Genomic DNA, 22,872 nt, shown 5'->3' on the forward strand with positions numbered 1-22,872 from the left:
GGTTGGGGTAGATTCACTCCCATGAAAACATCATTGAGTGATTTTTAGTGTCAATTTTTTTAAGCTTCACTTGAGGAAAGTGTTGAAGCATTCTCAACTTGAACATGTCTGTTATCCATAACTTACTTATGGCCCCTCTAGACAGTTTTACTGATAAACATTCAACACCATCTACATCAGCTTAACCCATACCACAAAATCAGCCAACATTTGATCTAAATGATCCACTGTCATAACTAGAACAAGAGGTCTTTGATCTCAATATACCCCCAACAGATGCATCTCCAGAAGAAGATGAAATCTTCACTGAAATCCAAGAAAATGAAGATGATGATTTAGTTGATGAATGGTTAGATAATGACTCAGATGTCCAAGTCACAGAATATGATTGATAGTGAATCAAAGGATGAACAACAACAACAACCACAAGTCTTAAATTCAAAGAGGAAGAGCTATGTATTGGCCAATTACAGTAGAGCTAATGTTGTAGACAAGCTACAACAAATGGTATGAAGAAATGAGTAAGGAGAGTACAAATTACCTTATGGAGCTCTCAACAAATTAGCAATTGATTTCAAGACTTCAAGGTGGACATTAGGTAGATTATGGAGTAATGTTGTACAACGACTCTTAACTAATGCAAACATAGAGGTCAATCACAAGAAAACTGGCAAAGTTGGAAGAAAGAGAATTCAGTTGGATCCTCAACAATTAATGTCAATTCCACTAAGAAAGAGGACAAGTGTAAGAGCAACAACATCAACATTAGGAATGCACAGGTCTACATTACACAGGTTGGTAAAAAAAAAAAATGGGGGCTATAAAGAAACACACTAATGCCATAAAACCTCACATGACCCTAGCACACAAGGTTGCTAGGGTGTTGTGGTGTTTGGATTCCATCATACCAAACACTATCCAAACAATACCAAAATTCAACAACATGTACAATATGGTTCAGGTGAACGAGAGTTTGTTTTGTTTGAGCATATATCTCAGAGGTGCTACCTAGCCCCAGGTGAAACATAGCCATATAGAAGATGCAAAAGCAAAAGATTCATAGTGAAAGTCATGTTCATAGGTGCACTAGCAAGACCCATTATTTCAAAATAATGGGGAGGTAATTTTTGATGGGGAGATATGTATCTTCCCATTCATAAAAGAGGTGCCAGCAAAGAGGTGGAGTGTAAATAGAGATGCAGGGGTGGTGGAAACCAAACCTTTACTAAGCATCACAAAAGAGGTTATAAGAGAGAAGCTTATAAAGCACAAACTGCCAGCCATTAGAGAGAAATGGCCCAAAGGGGGGATGCAAGCAAATCTGGATTGTCCAAGAAAATGCAAGGCCATACATAGCAAGTGATGATCCTCAATTCAACTTAGAGGTAAGTAAAGGGGAGAGGGTTGACATAAAATTAATCAATCAGCCAACACAATCTCATGATATGAATGTCTTGGATCTAGGTATTTTCAATGCAATTCAAACACTAAAAGACAGAATTGCACCAAGAAGTGTCAAGCACTTAGTGAAAGCAGTCAAGAGAGCCTATGAAAAATATGATTCTAAGCTATGCAATCACATATGCATGGTTGAGTCTAAAATAATGCTTAAAGGAGACTCTAATAGTGAGGGGTAGTAACAATTACCACATACCTCATATGGGCAAGAAAGCACTAGAAAGGAGAGGGTCGCTACCAATTTCCATTACACTCAGTCCACAACTAGTACAAGTGAGCAAACAATGGGCAGAGGAAGGTCATTTTGACGAAGAACATGAAGAACCAAACTATGCAACAACTTGGGAATCAAATTCAGATGATGATATTGGCATAATATGAAACATAATAAACAAATAGTAGGAAGATGAAGACCATTTTTTTGGGAATTAGAGTGCAAGATCAGTAAATTTTTTGTAAGTAAAAGACACCATATATAGGTTGGTTAAACATTTTGTATATGTACATGAAAACATTTTGTATTTAACTTTGCATTTATAGTATGAAATCATTTTGGGCATTATTGTGCATAACAAGTAAACTTTAAGACATATCTACTCACAACACTGAACGAAACAAACGAGTCAAAAAAAGTGAAAATCAAATTACACATGCAAAAAAAATGTTGCATATTCACTCAGATTTAATCTTTTTCTCACTCATTTTCAAGAAATAATGAAAATCAGATTTGAACAAGTTAACAGAGGCAAACCCTAAACTAAACCAGGAAAAAATCATACAAACAGAGGCTTGATGAATGATAAAGGAATGTTAGGTGAATTTATTTAGAATTTCTTATGTTGTATACTTGTATTAACATAGTCTTTTGAATTTTCTGTTTAATAATGTAATATATACTTGATTGTGTTTGTGGATAGATATATGGAAGAAGAGATGGATGGTGTTATATCGAACTACTTCAAGAACTTGTTTGCATCCGAGCATCTAAGTGGTTTTGAAGAGGCAATGACATGCCTGGAGAGAGTTTTAACTAATGATATGAATATAATGTTGGATGCCGAGCCAAATGGGGAAGAAATTAGGGATACATTATTTCAGTTGCACCCTAATAAAGCACCGGACACACTAGTGTTTCAAATATTCAGGGTAATCGTTGGCAATGATGTGATTCAGTTTGTTCGTGGATGTTGACGTGGCAAGGTAAATTGTACTTGTATTGTTTTGATTCCAAAAATAAATGACCCTAAAAGAATGACAGAATAATCTCGCCTTATAAGTTTGAGCAATGTTTTGTACAAAATTATTTCTAAAACTCTTGCAAATAAAATGAAATAATGTCACTAGTAGAATAAATGCTTATTGCTGCGGTCATAAAGTGGCCTATTGCGGCGGTTTTGACCGTGCATCAATTAAGGGGGCAACAATAGGTAATTAATATATTGCTGCGGTTTTAAACCGTAGCAATATGAAGATATTGCTGCGGTTTCTAGGCAAAACCGCAAAAATATATTTATTTTATGTGAGAAAAATTCAGTATATTGCTGCGGTTTCTAGGAAAAATTGCAGCAATATACTCTATTTTATAATAAATACTAAGCATAATGCTGCGGTTCCTAGTCAAAACCGCAGCAATAGGTAAGGGGTAGGTATTTTTTTTTTTTTTTTTTGCATTTTGCCATTAGATTCGAAAGATGAAATTAATTCAGAAAAATAGCAAAAAATCAAAAACTTCCAACAAAATCTAAATACAAAACATAAAAATGAAAAAAAGAACTCCACACGGGAATTCAACACTTAACACTGCATCAGAAAAACATTAACAAAAAAATGAAGAGGCAAACTTAACATTATACTCCCTCCGTTTCCTAAAGATCTTCCATCTTTCCGTTTAAGGGTGTTTCCAAAAGATCTTCCCTCTTTTGCTTTATTCCTTATTTGGCAACACAAATTTCCCTATTTACCCTCTCATGTCACTATCATATGGTCCACCATTACATTATTAATTCAATTTTACTCCCTTTCTCTCTCCTATTTAACCCCTTTTTATTTGTTTATTTATCTTAACCCCTTTCTCTCTCCTACTTTACTCACACCATGCCCCACACAACTTGATTTTCCTTGGTATCTGTAGGAACAGTAAGTGGGAAGATCTTTAGGAAACGGAGGGAGTATTAGACAAACTTAACATTACATTAGACAAACTTAACATTAACAAAGAATTCAACACCAATGACTCTCGCTCCTCGAATTTTGATGCCGGCGATCATATTTGGCAGTAAATCCAACAATTTTATTTCAAAAAAACGAAAAAGTAAAAATAGATTTAGATGTACACAGAATTTATCTTTTGATCAGGAGATATACACATATCTAAAAACAAAATAGAAATACAAAACTAATAAAGAAAATAAAAAATAAAGAAAAAAAGTGAAAAGAACAAAATAGAGACGAACGAAGGGCTGCACGATACAATGCCGGTGAGACGAACGTCGACCGCGAAAGAAGTTGGTGAGAGGTGGTGCGGACGACTTGGCAAATGACTTGGTGAACGACGATAAGGTGCGGACGACTTGATGAACGACTTGGCGGAACGAAAGAAGTTGGTGAGAGGTGGTGCGGACGACTGGTACATCGATTTGTTGTTCGGTGATGATGCGACGAGGTGACTTGATGGACGACGATTAGGTGCGGACTAGCGATTTGGACGATGAAGTTGGTGGTTTGAACAAGACGACTGATAGGATGCCGACGAGGTGAGGTGAGAGGATAAGAGGAGAGAGAGGAGGAGAGAAAACGGCTGAGAGGAGAGAGAGTGAGAGAAAACGAACGGTTGAGAGGAGAGAGAGGGTGAGAGAAAACGAACAGTTGAGAGGAGAGAGAGGGTGAGAGAAAACGGCTGAGAGGGAGTGAGATGGGTAGGAGGTGAGAAAACCCTAATTGTCACTTGGCAATTGATATACGGGTTTTATTAAATTTTAAAGGCTATTGCTGCGGTTTTTGTCAAAAACTGCAGTAATATATTAAAAAAAATTTAATATTATTTTAATATCTTGTTGCGGTTCTTGTTAGAAACTGCAGCAATATATCCTGGTCAAAGGGTCAACATTTTTTCAAAAAATATTCGTTGACACTATATTGTTGCGGTTTCAGCCAAAAAACGCAGCAATACGGTTATTTTATATTTTTCTTTTTTTTTACGTATTATATTGCTGCGTATGGGTAAAATCGCAGCAATATCACCGCAGCAATAAGCAATTATTCTACTAGTGTGATAGGGTCTATTATTTCGAGTCAAGAAGTGTGTTTGTATCTAGAAGATTGATCACTGATAACGCGTTGATTGCTTATGAAATCTTTCATGCCATGAAGAGGAGAGGGGAAAGGAAGGATGGCACAATTGTTAAGTTCCTTATTTCCTTTCCTCTTTTATTCCTTCTTCCTACTCATTTGAATCTCCATCTTTAATATTTGGTCGAACCAAGCCTATTTCAAAACCTTCTACCTGCTTACTTGGATTAAAATTGCCAGATTTATCAAAAATTATGTGTACACTTTCTTCAACATACTTAGTTCTTTTATTTTAAACTCTATAAGCATTACTAGAAATATTATTTCATCACTCCTTGCATCAAAATTTTCAATACTATCTTTCGTATTATTATGAACAAAACATTTACATCCAAATGTTTCGAAATGTGTAATATTGGTTTCTTACCAAAATAAAGCATCATAAGGAGTTTTGTTAGTTAGATGTCTTATCATGGCACGATTTATTATATGACAAGCAGTGTTTATAGTTTCAGCCTAAAAGTTCCTTGGAAATTCACTAGCTATTAATATAGTCCTAGCCATTTCCTCCAAAATCCTATTTTCCTCTCTATAACACCATTTTGTTGTGGTGTTCTAGGAGTAGAACAATTATAATATAAGCCACGATCTCTACTTATATTATCAAATTTGTAATTTTCAAATTCCTTATCATGATCAGATCTAATATGCATCCATTTGTGACCACTCAAATTTTGAGCTATCTTTGCAAAGATAAGGAACTCATCATAAGTCTCATCCTTGCTAAAGAGAAAAATAACCCAAGTATATCGAGAGTAGTTATCAACAATAAATAGCACATAGCTCTTACCACTTCTACTCTGAATCCTCATGGGGGCCAGACAAATCAATGTGAATCAATTCCAATGGTTTTGTGGTACTCACAATAGTTTTAGATTTAAAAGAGGATCTAATATGCTTTCATTTTGCACACACCTCAGAAACTTGATCAATATGAAATTTTATAGATGGTAACCCCAAAACTAGATCTTTTGATCAAAGTTTGTCAAGTAATGAAAAGCTTGCATGTCTAAGACGTTTATGCCACAAAAGGGAATCATCCTCAATAACACTAAGGCATGTCAAATTATTTTTAGGAACAAGATCAAGATCTACAACATATGTGTTCTCTTTTTGTGTTCCATTCCAAGATGACACTATTAGAGTTATTGTTAACGATCAAGGATTTTTCACTATTGAATTTTACAACATTTTCCTTGTCACAAAATTGGGAAATACTTAAAAGATTATGATTTAATTCTTAAACTAGAAAAACTTTATCAATGGAATGTGATGGTAACTTACCAACTTACCTATGCCAACTAGACGTGGCCACGGTCCGAGCTGGGCCGGGTTGCTAGCCGGGCCGGGCCACTTGGAGGGGAACCTGAACTGGACCGGGAAGTTGACCGGTCCGGGGCAGTTCAGGGTCAGGGTTACGAAGTGTTGAACCGGGACCAGGATAGCAGCGGTTCACCAAGGGCCGGGGACTAGTTCAAGGCGGGTCGGTTCAGGGCTGGTTGAGCGGTTCAAGGCCGGGTTGAAGCAAGGTTCTTAGCGGGTCGGTTCAGGGCTGGGTCGCATTGGTTCATCACCCCAAGTCATTAACAACGGCCCACAAGCCATTAAATGGGGAGACACATATGGATCCCAAGGAATTATAAGATTTTGAGCATAATTAAATAATAAATGTTGACCCTTGAGTTTTGAAGATGACCTAACCACAAAAGACATAGTATATTTTATTTATGTTGTTGCAAGGTAATTCATGCTCGAGCTAAGAGAATACTTGATTGAAGATTAAAACGGAGAATTAATCAAGATCGAAGTAAAGATGTTCGAGAGATGAAGAATCAAGCATGGAATGAAGATTAGAATACATTAGGGTATTTATTAATCTTCATGTTAAGGTTGAGTAAAAGCTTAATTAAATTCGTGGTGAATTCTCAAAGGAACTTGGTTCTGTTCCCATGAAAGGAACAGACCTGGCACTATAGGAACAAGTTAGGGAACAAGACTTAAAAAGATTTAGGAACTCCTAAGAGACTCTAATGTTGTGCCCTAAGTTAAATTGTGCCCAATATATTTGTTAGAGTTTTTAGGGTTGTTTTGACTAAGATCCACTATTTTAGGAATTTAGTTTAAGTTTGTTAGGAAAAGATTTTAAAAAGATTTTCTGATTTTAATTTAACTGATTTTCAAATCTTATCTTTTTATCTTTATTTTTTATTTTAAAAGATTTTGTTTTCGAAAATTAATATATTTCCGGTTTTTAAAATGTTTCGGATTTTAAAATATAAAACTGTTTTTCCAGTTTTATTAAAGATATTTTGAAAAAGATATTTTTCCTAAAAACTAGCTAAAGTATTTAGTTTATTTATTTCCTAAAAATTGATTGCACGCCTAAAGCTACTGCTACACGTTTTATGTAGTTAGTGGATTTAGTGGCTTAGTTAATTATCCTCCAAGTATTTAATTAAATTAAATAGTTTAATTATTTCTCAAGTTTTGTAAAACCACGTAATGTGTTACGCTTCTCTTATGAAGTGAAGTAGTGGATTAGTGATTATTTACTGACATGAATAATTTAATTTAATTTAATTAATTAATTAACATCATGGAGATCATGTGATAATGGTTAATTAGTGGAAACATGTCTTGTCTTAATTGTCTATAAATAGGCGCCTAATTCATTTGAACAAAGTGTGTCTGACTTAGTTAATTTGTCTTAAGTTATCTAAAGTGTCAGTGCCTTTTCCTTAAGAGAATTCATACTTACATTAATCGAGTTTATTACTCTTCCATTATTTTACAAAGTGTATTTTTGAGAAAAGGGTTTGAGTGAACTCTTGTAAGTGTGAGAAAGCTTTGAGTGAACAAGAAAAGAGAAAGAGAAAGGAAGAGAAAGGAACTTCGAGTGAAGTTTGAAAGGAACGTCAGTTGTGGGAACTGTCGTTGGGAACTTGAGTTGAGTGACTTAAGTTGAGAATCGAGAGAAAAGTAATAGGTTGTAATCAGAGTTGTTTTGGCCTATTATAGTGGAAAGTTGTTTAAAATCCCTTGTGGTCGAGGTTGTTTCTTCCTACTAGGCCTAGGAAGTTTTTCCTCGCTAAATCTCTCGTGTTCCCATTGTGTGTTCCCAAGTTTACTTTTAATTCCGCAAAAAGTATAGCTTATTCTCTCACTATAATTCACCCCCCTCTTGTGCTCATATTATACAACAATTGGTATCAGAGCGGGAACTCTAATAATTCAGGAAACCCTGTTGAGTTCAAGATCTTGAAAAATATGAATACTAGAGAGAAACTGGAAGAAGGGTACTCTACGCAGAGGCCACCAATGTTCAATGGTAAGTTTTACACTTACTGGAAGAACAGAATGGAGATCTTTATCAAAGCCGACAATTACCAGGTATGGAGAGTCATAGAGGTAGGTGATTTTGAAGTCACTACCACTAATGACAAGAATGAGGTAATTCCTAAATCTATATCTGATTTTGATAAAGCTGATTTCGAAAAGATGGAAATTAATGCTCTTGCTATAAAACTGCTTCATTGTGGTCTTGGACCTCATGAACACAATCGTGTCATGGGATGCAAAACCGCAAAACAAATTAGGGATCTTCTTGAAGTCACTAATGAAGGTACGAGTGAAGTTAAGAGATCAAAAATAGATCTTTTGATGAACCAATATGAACTTTTTCAAATGAAATCAAAAGAGTCTATCCAAGACATGTTTACACGCTTTACTAATATTATTAATGAGCTAACATCTCTTGGTAAAGTGATTACATTTGAGGAACAGGTACGAAAGGTCCTAAGGAGCCTTCCTAGGGATCGATGGATGGCTAAGGTAACTGCCTTACAGGAAACTAAGGACTTTACGAAGTTCAATTTGGAACAATTTGCTGGTTCCCTTATGACTCATGAGTTGCAATTGGACAATGAGAATGGAGACATGTCCAAGCAAAAATCGATTGCCTTAAAAGCTGATGAAAATGAAGACTCAGAAACTGATGAAGAAGAATCCGCTCTCATGGTCCGAAAATTCAAAAGAATGTTTAGGAACATGAAGAATGGAGATTACAAAGGTAAGAATAAGACATATTCTAACAAACTTGTTTGTCATAAGTGTGATAGCTCTGAGCACTTCATCAACGATTGTCCCCAATGTGAACAAGAAAAAGGCAAAGGAAGGGAACGAAGCAGAGATAGGAACAAGGAATTCAAAAGTTCCTATACTCGATCTGACATGAAGAAAGTTATGGTTGCTGCATGGGGAGACTCTGACTCCGAAGAAGAAGATGATCCTAACCAAATGAGGAGACTGCAAACTTCTGTCTTATGGCTCTGACAATTCCGAATCTGATGAAGAGATTGAATCTCTTGAGGCAAGTCTAGACACCATCAAAACTCGTCTTAATTCTTTAAGTAAAGAAAAGTTATTTGAGTTTATTGTTGACGCTGTAAATGATTGCAAAAATGAGATCATTAAACTAAAACAATGTCAACATGCTTTAACTGTCGCAAAGGAACATACCTCTTGGCTTAAAAGTGTTCGAATTGATATTGAGAAAAGATTTTTCGAGTTGTTTGACAAAAATCTTAAATTAAAAGAGGATTTCGAAAATCTTAAAAATGAGAACTACTTGTTAAGTCTTGAGTTATCACAATTAAAAAGTTTGTTCTGAAGTAAGTTCATTTGACATTAAGTCAGTTCCCTTGCAAAGTCTCAAATCTAAATAAACGAATTGAAAAATCATGTTTCATTTTTGGAAATTGAAAATAATGAACTTGTAGGGAACTGCACCAAATGAGAAATGAAAAGAAAATGCTACCTATTCCAAATGGATTAAGAACCCTCAAACAAACGAACGAAGGTCTTGGTTTTAATCACAAAAAGAAATTTGAAAAACCTAAAAAGAGAGTTGATTTACCAAGTGATAAAGTTTGTATGTTTTGTGGGAACACTGGTCACTTTAGGAACTCTTGTCCTAAAAGACTTGGTCGCATTAATGAGAACTTGGAACAAGTAGAGTAATTGGAAAAAGAAATCTATTGTTCCTGAAGGAAAGGAACCCAAGAAAGATTGGGTTCCTAACTCTAACAATTAGTTTTCTTGCAGGTTGGAGTGAGGGGAAAACACATGGTACCTAGACTGGTTGTTCTAAGCATATACTGGAGATAAATCAAGATTTCTCTCACTCTCAGCCTATAATGGTGGAAGTGTGACTTTTGGTGACAACAAGAAAGGTAACATAGTTGCCATGGGCAAAGTTGGTAAGTCATCGTCACATTCCATAGATAATGTTTTCTAGTTGATGGATTAAAATATAACTTGTTAGTATTTCCAATTCTGTGATAAGGGAACTGTGTGAAGTTTAATGTGAAAATGTTTAATTGTCAACAATAGCAAAAGGAATCATTTTGGAAGGAACAAGAAAGGGAACACATATGTTGTGGATCTCAACCTTGTTCCCAAAAAACAATTCACATGCCTTAGTGTTATTGATGATGATTCATTTTATGGCACAAGCGTCTAGGTCATGCTAGCTTTTCTTGCTTGACAAACTCGTTCTAAAGAACTAGTTTAGGTTTACCTTCTACTAAGTTTCATTTAGATCATGTTGTGATGCATGCGCTAAAGGTAAGCATGTTAGGTCCTCTTCAAGTCCAAGAATGTGGTAGTACCACAAGACCTTAGAGTTAATAATATGGATTTAGATATTTATGTGGACCTATGAGGATACAAAGTAGGAGTGGAAAGAAATATGTGTTGTAATTGTAGATGACTTCTCTAGATTTACTTGGGTTATTTTTCTTTCTAGCAAGGACGAGACTTATGATGAGTTCCTTGTCTTTGCAAAGAAAGTTCAAAATTTGAGTGGTCATAAATTCTACCTTAGATCCGACCATGGTAAAGATTTGAAAATTTAAGTTCGATGACTTTAGAGAGACAATGGTTAGATCACAATTTCTCGCCCTAGAACACCTCAACAAAATGGTGTTGTTGAAAGGAAGAATAGAAACTAGAAGAATGGCTAGGACTATGTTGATAGCTAGTGGTCTTCCTAAAACTTTTGGGCAGAAGCTGTGAATACTGCTTGTCATATTATAAATCGAGCCATGGTAGACCTTTATTAAATAAAACTCCTATGAGCTGTATTTTGGTAAAAAGCCCAATATTACATATTTCAGAACATTTGGATGTAAATGTTTTGTTCATAATAATGGGAAACAAAATTTGGAAAATTTGATGCTAGAAGTGAAGAAGCTTATTCTTAGGATATTCTTCTAGTAGCAAGGCTTATAGAGTTATAATAAAAGGTCTATGTGTGTAGAAGAAAGTGTGCATGTTATTTTTATGAAACAGATAAATTTGATGCAAGCACACAGGTTGAAGATGACTTCGAAATAGGATTGAAAAAGATCTAAGTCTTATTGATGAGACTTTGGAAGACGAAGTCATGGGAACAAAGCCAAGGGAACAACATCCTGTTCCTGTTCCCAATGAGGAAGAAGAGAACTAAGGATGATCACAGTGAATGAATCCACTATTGTTGAACCTGGTTCCCAAGTACAGGGAAATGAAGATGATCAAGGAAACCAAGTTTCCATCCAGGATTTCCAACCAAAGCCTTGGAAAACTCATCGTTCCCATCCTGTGGAACTAATAATCAGTGACATAAAAAGGGAACTCAAACGAGATCTCAATTGAAAAATTTTGTGCTTTTCATGCTTTTCTTTCTATGTTGGAACCTAGGAATCATGAAGAAGCTCTCACTGATGCTGATTGGATCGTAGCAATGCAGGATGAACTTCATCAATTTGAAAGAAACAAAGTTTGGCACCTTGAACCTAAACCTAAACATAACAAGGTTATTGGTTTAAAGTGGGTGTTTGAAACAAATTAGATGAGTTCGGAACATATAAGAAACAAGGCCAGGTTAGTTGTGAAAGGATACAATCAACAGGAAGGCATTGATTATGAAGAAACTTTTGCTCCAGTTGCAAGATTGGAAGCAATTAGAATTTCATAGCTTTGCTGCCTTCATGGGTTTTAAATTGTATCAAATGGATGTAAAATGTGCTTTTCTAAATGGTTATCTTAATGAGGAGGTATTTGTAGAACAACCTCCAGGTTTTGAAATAAAGAATTTCCTAATCATGTCTTTAAGCTTGACAAAGCTCTTTATGGGTTAAAGCAAGCTCCAAGAGCATGGTATGAAAGACTTTCTAAGTTCCTTCTTGAAAATGAGTTTAAAAGAGGAAAATTGGATCGAACCTTGTTTTTAAAATCAAAAGGAAAACATTTATTAGTTGTTCAAATATATGTTGATGATATTATATTTGGTGCCACTAATGAATCTTTGTGCAAGGACTTTGCTAATCTCATGAGTAAAGAATTTGAAATGAGTATGATGGGGAGCTCAACTTCTTCTTGGGGTTGCAAATCAAGCAAACAGAAGAAGGAATCTACATCCATCAACAAAAGTACATAAAGGAACTATTGAAAAAGTATGGTTTGGAAGCATCCAAAGTAAATCATACACCTATGGGAATTCAACCAGATTGGATGAAGATTCTATAGGAAAAGTGTGGATCAAACCAAGTATCGAGGTATGATTGGCTCATTACTATATCTAACTGCAAGTCGTCCTGATATTGCTTTCAGTGTAGGGTTATGTGCAAGGTTTCAAGCCAATCCAAAGGAATCTCATCTCACAGCTGTGAAGAGAATCCTAAGATACCTCAAGGGAACAGATGATTTAAGCCTATTCTATTCGAGAAGTGATACCTTTGAATTAAAGGATTTGCGGATGCTGACTATGCAGGAGATCTGGTCAATAGAAGAGTACATCAGGTATGGTTCAGTTCCTTAGTCATAGTTTAGTTTCTTGGAGCACCAAGAAGCAAAAACAGTTGCTTTATCTACAGCTGAGGCTGAATATGTTGCAGCAGCAGCATGTTGTTCCCAAATGCTATGGATAAAACAACAACTACGTGACTATGGAATTACTTTGAATGTGTTCCCATCTATTGTGATAATACTAGTGCTATTAGTATTTCTAAAGATCCCGTATCATTCAAGAGTCAAACACATTCATATTAGGCATCACTTTCTAAAAGACAATGTTGAAAAGGGTCTTATTAAAATGGAATTCTGTGAGACTGAACGTCAAATTGCAGACATTTGACAAAGCCCTTAAATAGAGATAGGTTTGAGAAATTGAGACTTGAACTTGGCTTAATCAAGTTGAAATGATTGCTACAATATTCCCCTTTGTGTTAATTCTTTGGCATTATGTCTGGATGTGCATATTCGATGTTTTTATTTGCTTAAATACATCACAATCTTTATATGATTATTTCAATGTATAAGTAAAAATGTCTGAAAACTGCTCACCAATGTCCAATAATATTCCCCTTATTGTTCATAAGACAATTCTATGCCTTAAGTGATGACAAAGGATTAAAAGAATTAATGGAGTTCCAAAGTAGCAAAATTTCTGTTTTTCCATTCATTGTTCCCAAACGCTGTTCCCAACGTGTTAAGTTTAAATTTTCTTTCAAAATTCAAAAACCAAAAAATATTTTGTTCAGATTTTTTCTCCTATAAATCTGATTTTTCCTTATATCTCTCAAGTTAGTTGAAGATATTTTTTTCAAATTAGATAGAAGATTTTTTTTCAAAAACGTGTACATACACGGTTTTTATTTTATTTTCTTTCCTTAAACAAAAAAATTTTTTTTTTTTTCTCATAAAACCGAAAATACTCCACAAAAATGAATCCAAAAAACTTCTCACTCTCTCTCCTCCCACAAAGCCGAAAAACCCTCTCCTTCTCATAAATTGAATCACCTACACCCATGGATATTTCTCCCAATTCATCAACTAGAATTCTAAGGAAAAGGAAGAAAATGAAGAACGTTGAAATGGAGGTTGAAGAACACATGCAACAAGTGAGGGGGAATCGATGTTCCGAGAGAGGAACAACAAGTTGCTCGAAAAAATCCACGGCATCTAGGTATGTCATGGACTTTTTTGATGTTTCTTGGTGAAAAGAGTAAATTTTCGTCAATTGCTCAATATGATTAAGTTTCAAGGTTGGGAGAATCTTTTTGTGAAATTGTTATGGAAATAGTTTATTCCTAAATTATGGAGAATTTTGTGAAAACTTTTCCATGGATGAAGAAGGAAATTGTTCCACTTTGGTAAAGGGAACTCAAATTGATTTTAATGCTAAAATTTGGGTAAATTCTTGGTGTTCCCGTGAGAGGAAACTGATGTTTATTTAAGAAACAACGTGGTCCTATCCATTTTCGGAATCTCTTTTGATCAATTGATTGTTAATATGGTGGTCAAAAGGGAAAAACATTTCTTGATCATAATCTTCTTCTCCCTACACAAAATTTTATTTCACATCCTAAGAAAGCTTATTGCCTCGTCTTTCAAACGTGCTCAAGTTAGCATGTTGGATTAATTTAATTCATTGTTTAGCCTCTCATAAACACATAAACTTTCCCTCTTTAATGATTCAACACATTGAGTCATTGATTGAAAATGGATTTGTTGTTGGTATGGAGCTCTTATAACCGAAATCTTCTTAAGTTAATGTGAAAATTTCGGGAACAGTCAACATTGGTGTCCACGGGAAATATGTTGAATGTGCGTGCCTTGAATAATTGAATGTTTGTGTTGTGAATGGAGAAGTAATCAAGGGAAGGGCTAACCTTGATGATGATGAGGATGATGAGTGATGATGAGTGGAAGAAGAAGAAGAAAAAAGAAGTTGAAGAGAAGAAAACAGAAAAAGGAAAAAAGAAAAAAAGAAAAGAAAAGAAAAAGAAAAAGAAGAAGCTAAGAAGAAAGGGAAGAAGGTGGTTGATGAGGTGGTGAAACCGGTTAAAAGCACTAGACTAGTCAAAGAGTTCAAAAATGAAAGTGCTTAATTTTCCTTTCTTGATGCCGAGAAAGTTTGAGGAAGATGAAGTTAAGGTGATTGATAGGAAGATTATGAATCTAACCTACCTCCTTCTAGGGAACCGACTCCTGTTCCATGGAAACCAATCCTCCTTTTCCTCCATCTCCACAAAAATCTGCCTCACCTCTACCTAGCACCACAAAATGATCCTATCCCTCCTCTACCTCAAAACCCTCCTGTTCTGTTCCTAAAGCTAAGGAAACAGTTGTTCCCATTCAGAGGAACAACCTGCTGTTCCCAAACCTAAGGAACAAACAAGCCGCCAATCCTTCTCAAATGCTCCCTCGTCTTCTCAAAATCCTACCATTGGTTCTACATATACTCTAGCTCATGCTAGAAGATTGGATTCTTTGTTTCTTGGTTATGGGTCATTCGGAAGCAATGATGGAGTTTGCTACGGAAGCTAAGGATTTAAATGGGTTGGTAAAGGGGTAAGCACAAGTTGACAAAGCCTTGGAGGACAACAAGGATATGGCTCGGCTTGGTGAACTTTCTTCCTCCTTCAAGCAATGAACTCTAGGTTTTGAAGTTGGAAGAATTGTGCTCAAGGGAATGATAATTGGCCGAAAATCATCAAGAAGTGATGGCAAAGCTTCATGATGTGGTGGAAGAAGTAGAACAACCTCCCTCTCCTAAATCATAAACTCTCCTTAGTTTAGTTTTTTTTTGTGTGTGGGAACATGAACTTTGTTTAATATTTGTCTTTTCTATCCTTCTCCTTTAATCATGCTACAATGGAACTTTTAATTTGCTAATTCTAAGTTTATCTTTTTGCATGTGTGCGTCTAAATGAATGGCTAATATTCTTGGATTGCGGTTTTTGAGAGTTGAATGCTTTATTTGCTTATACTAACCAACATTTTCTTACAAGTTTGGTGGTGTGATGTGTTTAGTGAATAATATTCATCTTTTTGAAATCGTGGACTATGTTTTTGAAGATGCCAAAGGGGGAAAGATAAGGCAAATCAGAGTAAATTTTTTTTGTCATGATTATGTTCTCATATTTCTCTTTACAAAATAAAATAACGAGTCTATAATATTAATTTAACTTGGTTACATACTTTGTTAAAATTTTTTATATGACTTATGTGTATTATTTTTAGTATATGCTTGCATCTTCAAAAAGGGGGAAATTGTTGACCCTTGAGTTTTGAAGATGACCTAACCACAAAAGACATAGTATATTTTATTTATGTTGTTGCAAGGTAATTCATGCTCGAGCTAAGAGAATACTTGATTGAAGATTAAGCGGAGAATTAATCAAGATCGAAGTAAAGATGTCCGAGAAGAATCAAGCATGGAATGAAGATTAGAATACATTAGGGTATTTATTAATCTTCTTGTTAAGGTTGAGTAAACACTTTATTAAGTTCGTGGTGAATTCTCAAAGGAACTTGGTTCTGTTCCCATGAAAGGAACAGACCTGGCACTATAGGAACAAGGTTAGGGAACAAGACTTAAAAATGATTTAGGAACACTAAAGACTCTAAATGTTGGCGCCTAAGTAAATTGTGCCCAATATAGTTGTTAGAGTTTTTAGGGTATTTTACTAAGATCCATATTTTAGGAATTAGTTTAAGTTTGTTAGGAAAAGATTTTAAAAAGATTTTCTGATTTTAAATTAACTGATTTTCAAATCTTATCTTTTTAATATATTTTCTTTTATATTTTATTTAAAAGATTTAGTTTTCGAAATTAATATATTTCCGGTTTTAAAATGTTTCGGATTTTTAAAATATAAAACTGTTTTTCCGGTTTTATAAAGATTTTAAAAAGATATTTTTCCTAAAAACTAGCTAAAGTATTTATTTATTTATTTCCTAAAATTGATTGCACGCCTAAAGTATACTGCTACACGTTTATGTAGTTAGTGGATTTAGTGGCTTAAGTTAATTATCCTCCAAGTATTTAATTAAATTAAATGATTTAATTATTCTCCAAGTTTTGAAAACCACGTAATTGTTACTGCTTCTTATGAAGTGAAGTAGTGGATTAGTGGATGTATTACATGACATGAATATTAATTTAATTTAATTAATTAATTAAAATCATGGAGACATGTGATAATGGTTAATTAGTGGAAACATGTCTTGTCTTAATTGTCTATAAATAGGCGCCTAATTCATTTGAACAAATGTGTCTGACTTAGTTAATTTGTCTTAAGTTATCTAAAGTGTCAGTGCCTTTTCCTTAAGAGAATTCATACTTACATTAATCGAGTTTATTACTCTTCCATTATTTTACAAAGTGTATTTTTGAGAAAAGGGTTTGAGTGAACTCTTGTAAGTGTGAGAAACTTTGAGTGAAGCAAGAGAAAGAGAAAGAGAAAGAGAAAGGAACTTCGAGTGAAGTTTGAGAGAAAGTCAGTTGTGGGAACTGTCGTTGGGAACTTGAGTTGAGTGACTTAAGTTGAGAATCGAGAGAAAAGTAATAGGTTGTAATCAGAGTTGTTTTGGCCTATTATAGTGGAAAGTTGTTTAAAATCCCTTGTGGTCGAGGTTGTTTCTTCCTACTAGGCCTAGGAAGTTTTTCCTCGTAAAATCTCTCGTGTTCCCTTGTTTGTTCCCAAGTTTACTTTTAATTCCGCAAAAAGTATAAATTATTCTCTCACTATAATTCACCCCCCCCTCTTATAGTGCTCATATTATACAACAATAAAGAACAAGAAAAACCAACTATTGACTATAAAAAAGAATATATAATTTTGGAATAAGAACGTATAACAAATATTGCATTACAATAAAATTTACAATGTCGAAGTAGGACCTCAGACGATAAATAAGATTTACGTTTAAATATTTATTTTATAATAAGAACTTATAATATCCAAATATAAATATGCAATAAATAAGAATTTACAAATATGATAACTTCAGTATAATAAGAATTTATAGTATCTAATTTATTTACAATTAAGAATTTAAATGGTTACACAAATAAGAATTTACAATATATATGTTTTGCAAGAAATATAAAATTTTGTATGTAATTCTTATAATCAAATTAATAAACCCCCCCCCCCATTTTGATGGGATGGGGGGCTTGTTCTTACATTTGAAAATTATAATATAATTTGGCAATTATATTGAAATTTTTAAGGAATTACAATATAATTTGGCAATTGTATCGAAATTTTCAAGGAGTAAGCTGCCTACGTATCCTGAAGGAATCAACGCCCACGTAGCTCTCTACATACCTTATTTTATTTGATGTCGTGGTTGACAGTTGACAGTTGACTATTGTCCTCCATCTGTATGTTCCCCTGCATTGGATGAACTAGATGATTCGGTCTCCATTAGCATCCACGGATCATCTTCTTATGCTTCATCTTCCCTTAATCCTTGTGTTATTTTTTCGGCTTGATCCCTATTTTTCTTGCAAACGCGTATCTCGATGCTTTGTGGAGATAGACGAGATCTTTTTTCATCCAACACTCTTCTACCTGCACTAAAAGCTGATTCCGAAGCAATAGTTGATGCTGAAATTGCAAGTACGTCGCTTGCAATTCTAGCCAAAATGGGGAATTGATTTTCCTTAAGTTTCCACCATTTAAGAATGTGGAAATCTGAACCTGTTTCAAATTGATAGGACAAATAATCGTCTACCCCTGCGCAAGCGGATCCAAAACACTAGTTTTTTGTTTATTCAATATGTTAGTAATTAAAGAATCAAAGCGAACAGTATTTGCATGTCCGGAAGTCGGAACAAAATCAGGGTCATAAATCGAGACATAATGATCATGAAGTTCCTCCAAAAGATGTCTACACTTCAAAACATAACTGCCAACATCATAAGAAACACCTAAACATTGATAGTAGAAATTTAGCAAGTTTCATAGGCCATCAAGTTTAAGCGCCGGATCAAGTATACATGCAACACCATAAATGTACGGAAATTCACTAAAATATACAAATGACTTTACCTTCATGCTATCAAGCACAAATTTGATTTCACTCACATCCAATTTCTCACTGATGGCATATACCACCTTAATGCATTCTACAATTACCAAATGAATGTTGGGTTCATAAACCAAAGAAAATGTGTTAGTTGCATGGTGAAAAGATTTAAGAACATCCCGAACAAGCATTGCAACTGTACAATGATAATCAGTAATCAACATATCTTCTTTCGAAACAACTTCATTATATAAAGGAGTCATAACATCACGATACCTGATTGCATCATTCAGCAACTTATAAGTAGAGTTCCATCGCGTTGGAGTATCAAGAGACCAGACCTTCTTCGGCAAGCCGAATTATTTACGCAATGCCATGTACCTCCTCTTAACCTGGCTTTTTCTTAAGACCCTAACGATATTTCTAATGGGCTCTAATAAAGGTTGTAAACAAGCTATACCTTCTTGAACAGACAGGCTGAGTATATGAGCACAACATCTAACATGTAAGAATTGACCATCTAATATAAGCTTAAACGTACTTTCCTGCTTCAAGAAATCAATGGCCTTAGTGTTGGCCGTTGCATTATCCATAGATAATGAAAACACTTTATCAAGCAAATGGTATTTCTTACAACACTCCATTAACGGGCTTTTATGTTGTACCCACTATGACTCTCTTCTATAAGCTCAAAAGCAATGATACGTTTCTGCAAAAACCACTCATCATCGATCCAATGGGCAGTAACACACATAAAAGGTTCACTAAAACATGAGGTCCATGTGTCCGTTGTCAGGCTGATGCGACCGTTAAAGGTACGGAACATCTCCATCATATGACTTCTATAGAGATGAAATGCAGTTTGTGTGCGACGCTTAAGTGTGTTCCTAGGGACTTTCCTAAATGCTGGTTGCAAAGCAGTTCTATTGAAATATTCATATGCTTCACTTTCTCCATGGTTGAACGACAATTCATCAGCGATAACATATTTAGCAAATTCATCAATCATACGATCTCTATTGTAGGAGAAAGGTATACCTACGTCGGGCATCTCACCAGCATACCCGTGGAGTTGTGTCTGGGTGTTTCGGTCCCCGCCACTGCTAACATTCTCTGTCGTAAGGCCATGTTTGTTGGTCAAATGACGACCTAAGGTCCCCGTTCCACCACCGTTCCTCCAGTTGTAAGTCGGTGGTGGGTTGACGCCTGCATTCTTGCAAAGTTGACAAATGCACTTCCATTGTCTGGGTTCGTTGGTTGCAACTTTTTCAAAGAATGGCCACACCCATGACACTTTTTTGGTATCTTGAGGTTGTGAGCCACCAGCTCCGTCGTCGTCGTTGCCCACGTCGGTTTCACCGGCTTCATCTACGATATTTAAGTTAATATATATTTACTCATTGTCGATTAACATAATACAAAATTAATTAGCTAAGTGCTAGTTCATTTACGTTCTTATTATGAATACTTATTATTGCAAAAACATTATTTATTAAACAAAATCACGATTAACTATCTTAATTTTAAATCATTAATAATCACAATTAACTAGATAAGTGATAGTTTATTTATGAACTTATTATACATAATTATTATTGCTAAAATATTATTAATTTTAAATAATCATGATTAAGTATCTTAATTATTTAAGATTAACATAACCACGATTAACTAGCTAAGTGTTATTTGATTTACATAATTGTTATTGCTTAAATCATTTTTATGTAACATATATAATCAAGAATAATTATCTTAATCATTATTGAATAACACCACTACCATTAACTATGCTAGCTAAGTCATACTTTTTTTACATAATAATTATTGATTAAATCATTTTTATGTAACATAATCATGATTAATTAGTCTAATCAATATCAATTAACATAATTACCATTACATAATTATCGTTGCTAAAATATTATTAATGTATCATAATCATGATTAATTATCTACATTGACTATTAAAATAATCATAAATAAATTGCTAACTGATAGTTGATTTGCTAATTATTGAACACTAACCCGGTTGCTGCATGTTTAAAGCAAATGGTTGTTGGTTGGGTGGCTGCACAAATACATCATTATCATCTAACAGCTCATGTTCTAAATCTTGGATGAAATCGCTATTGTCGATGGACGGTGAATTAGAAGAACCACCCCTTCGGCTAGTTGAACCACCGCTCTTACCTCTTCCAGTTATATTTTTGAAAAATTTAGACATTTTTTTTGGAGATAGAAACTAAAGTATTAAAGTAATGTAGTAAAACAATAGCTTAAGGAACTAAAACTTAGCTAAGTAGACAACATAAAGCGAAATAAAGTTGTTTTTTTTTTTTTGCAATAAATAAAGATGGAAAGTAGGATATTTAAGTAGTACTCAAAGAAATAGAAATAGAAGGTTCGGTATGCGAGATTGAAATAATTTGAGAGTATGAAATCGAGATGCTGAGAATTGTGAAGAATGAAAATGGTAGAATGCGGTATTTATAGGAATAATTTGGGGGGAAAATTTTAATGTTGAAATTCAATTGGGGTGGGAAAATCATGAAATGAAGTATGTTGGGACTTGGGACATAATTATTGAATTGGGGTGACCGGATGATAATTCATCCAACTGCAAATGAATAGTAGAGCTACATTGCAAAAGCTTGCAATTACATTCTGCAAATTCATTCAGTAGTCATTTCTAACAGTAACAAATGAATTATCTTTTATTTTTATTTTTTTAAAAGTTGCCCATGTGGCCCACATATAACACATTACACGACTATCTTTTCTCCTTCTCTCTATAATTGATAGTTTGATACTGTTACTAACAGTATGTTGGTGCCTGGTGGAATAAAAAATGGTGGTTGCAATTTGCAGGCTTTTCAGTTTCCACCCATTTCTTCCTTCTTCTCTCTTTTAATCTTATCCTATCCTTTCCAGTTTCCACCCCATTCACTCATTCATTATCACAATTCACAACTTCATAATTTCAAAAGTCTCCCGCTTTAGTTTCCAAGGCAGGGGCCAGGTAGGGCCGGAGGGAGAAGCGCGGTTCCCAACCCACGGTTTTGAAATTCGAAGGCAATGATTAGGGAGGGAGAGGTCACCGGACCGCCGGTCTTCAACGGTCCCAAATCATAGTTTCGCAATACGCAGGAAGGGGGAGGGCGGTTTTTGTCTCGGTCAGGTTCAGGGTCATGGACAGTCATGGTTATTGGGCCGGTTTTGTCACGGTATCATGTTCAGGTACGTCATGGTTCAGGTTTAGGGCCAGGTTCGTGGGCGGGCTAACCCTCGATCATACTCCGGTTTACGGTCCGGGTTCAAGGTGGTCCGATCCGGTCCTTTACCACCCACTTCCGACCCACGCCAACCCTCTCCTCTGTCCGGTCCTGGGCCGGTCCTGAACCGTTGACTTGGTGGTCCGGTCCAAGTGGTTCCATCTCCGGTCCAGTCCAGGGTTGTGCCCGGTTGAGCCCGCCCAATGTCCACCTCTAATGGCAACTATGTTACCTTTCATGTTGTGGCCAATTGTCACACTTTTTAAGTTGCTAATTATGGTCTCTATTGTTGGGTAATTTGGGTACCCATTTAAGACTTGGAATTTGGTATGTGTAACATTTGTTTTATCATAATAAGAGCAATTGGGTGGACTTTTAGTTGTCCCGTGGTTTTTAGTCTTTACATCGAAGAGGTTTTCCGGGTAAAGATCCGTGTGTCTTTTCTTGATTGTTTGTATTGTTGAATTGCTCATCTTGTTGTAGTTATAAGTTGATATTATTGGAAAATTTTGATTTTGGGAGATGATCATATGTATGGTGATTTTGTTGTGACCTTGAACATATTAAAAGTAAGAACTTGCTAGTTGTAGGTGTATTTACCTCATCAACTCTTATTTAATTTATAATATCCATACATTTTAGATGTTTTCCCGAGGATGGGGGGGTGGTTAATAGAACAACAACAAAAAGATGTTGCAAACTTACATATGATTTTATTCACCAAAATAAAGTCAATACGAGCTTTTCAAGCAAACTTATGATTTCTCAAGCATATATACTTGCATTTACTTTCTCAGGTGAAAGACGCTTTAGTAAGAAATACATTGGATTATAGCCATTACATGATCATTCTAAGATTGTTGCATATATTGGCTGCAACAAATGTGGAAAGTGTACCGAACTAGCTACTGGTGTGACCTACACTTGTGCT

The sequence above is a fragment of the Beta vulgaris genome, chromosome 4 (genome assembly GCF_026745355.1).
Source record: "Beta vulgaris subsp. vulgaris cultivar EL10 chromosome 4, EL10.2, whole genome shotgun sequence".
Lineage (NCBI taxonomy): Eukaryota > Viridiplantae > Streptophyta > Magnoliopsida > Caryophyllales > Amaranthaceae > Beta > Beta vulgaris.